This window comes from Rutidosis leptorrhynchoides, unplaced genomic scaffold (genome assembly GCF_046630445.1).
Source record: "Rutidosis leptorrhynchoides isolate AG116_Rl617_1_P2 unplaced genomic scaffold, CSIRO_AGI_Rlap_v1 contig32, whole genome shotgun sequence".
Lineage (NCBI taxonomy): Eukaryota > Viridiplantae > Streptophyta > Magnoliopsida > Asterales > Asteraceae > Rutidosis > Rutidosis leptorrhynchoides.
The window spans coordinates 67,124-69,347 of record NW_027266560.1 but is presented as its reverse complement, the minus strand read 5'-3'; positions in this window follow the sequence as shown (position 1 = coordinate 69,347).

Sequence of the window (2,224 nt, the reverse complement as noted above, 5' to 3'; positions counted from 1 at the left end):
AAAGATGGAAGTGAACATTTTTCCTATTTTAAGTTGCTTGTCCTCGATTTATCTGTTAATTTATAAATTGCTAAAGATCATCGCACGTAACTAAAAAATGGAATGCAATTCATTGAAAATTAACTAAAATTGAATATATTCATATATCTAGGTATTCAATATATTCAAAGTTAATACAACTACAAAGTTGTTATAGACAAATATAATTGACTCATTAACAAGATTACATCTATCGAGCTTAAATTGAATGCAAAATGCTTTTGACTCAATATCTACTTTTCTATTTGTCGAACCAATGACTACAACTTTTTTGTATTGCTCATATCCATGAATCTGCAAAATGCCAAACGTATTTTATCAAGTGTATCAAAATTGCTTATGATACACATAATTAGTCAAATAAGCTTGACTCATTAGTCATTACACATGCATAAAAATTTAAATGATATGTAACATAGTTAGGTTAAGGTTATTTTTATGTCAAGAAAGATATAACTAGTTTAGGGTCGTCACCAATGAATTCTCTGAATTTCAATGATAACATAGTTGAATTTCATAATTTCAACTCTAGCCCTTATAATTTCTAAATCATCTTTCAAACAACCAAAGTCGAAGGCAAAATGCATTATCTAATTAAATAATATAGTGATCATCATGTTATGCACATTGATATATGACTATTCCATAGCAAAAGTAAGGTGATAATCTTGGAAAATAAATGTTAAATATGTATATAAGTGAATTTAAGAAGAATGTTGTGATATATATATTTCCTGGATCTTGAATGCTTAAAAATCATAAATCACATAGTTCTATGTAAGAAAATAATATGTACCTGGTAAATCATTAATCCGATGTCAGAGAGCATTAAAAGTATGATCTCTCTTGGATTGTAGTCCGTGTAACATTGAGGGATCATTTTCTTGCAATGGAATAATCATCAATATTATTTAAGGAAAATAAAAGTCGATCTAAATTTGTAAGATAGATGGGACGATAGCTATGGACCCTCTATATGCTTTGGTAGCTATGAAAAACTAAGGCGACCACTCGTTGAAATTGAAGTTGTATGAACCCTCATTTTATTTCGATAGAATTATTTATAATATTTGAGTCGGTGTAGCCGTGTAGGGTTTACATGAAATCCTAAAATAATCAGAAAAATTTGTCCTTTCCGTGAAAATATAATTTTAATTTTTTATGCACAACTATCAATAATTTCTCTTAAAAAAAAAGGATTCTCTCATCAAAAACTACAAAACCCTAATAATTACCATCCCCTTCCCTGACGTTGCCTCCTTTTTCCGGCAGCGGGGATGCCCACTTTTCTGTTATAGCCTCCTCTCTCATCTTGCATGTCTTCATCTCCCAATGATTTCCCTTTCTCTTCTATCCCTACCTCATATATTCAGTTTCAACTTTTCCCTCCATTCCATGGTGTGGCGGCATTAAAGGCCTGTCATTCTAGCGCTTGTTTTGATTCGGTGGTGGGTGTTCGATTGTGGTGTCTCTAGTTTCGCTGCTATCACTCATCTCCTCCATGGTTTATTCATCGATGATCTGGTCTACTTTCTTTAGTCCGATCTGACCCACCTTTGTGTGGTTGTGGCAACAATTTTTTCTCAATTTCATTCCCTTACTTTTGACCTCCTTTTGGTAGTGGTATCGGCAGCTGGCTCTGGTGGCATTGATTGACATTGTTTTAGTGCCTCATGTATATTTTTTTTGGACTTTAGTCACATCATTTATTATTTAGAAACTTTGAAAATCTGAGTAGTATTTCATAATTTTGATGAACATGAGTAGTGATTGCTTCAAAAGCCTTGAGACTTTGTCTCTCTCCTTCCCCCCTTTTATTATTTTTGATCATATGTAGGATCATTTGACTAGTCCCTTTCCCTTGAAGTGTACTTTTTTTAGTTTGGTTCTTGTATACTATTATAGTAAAAACTTAATTTTTCGGTCTAGGTTTGTCGTAGACACTGACAACAGTAATAGTATACATTGAAATTTGATGGCTCTAACTCTTTTTCACTAAGTCACCTAAGAGGCAACTTAACCAGTTATAACTCAAACCTAATCTATCAATCACTTATATAATCTTGATTTTATCGAAGTGATTGATTAGATGTATAAATGATATACTTAAGAATAAACTCAACATAGATATAAAATCCTATTCTTAAGCGAGATATTAAATAACAGTGGATAATCAACCAGTACT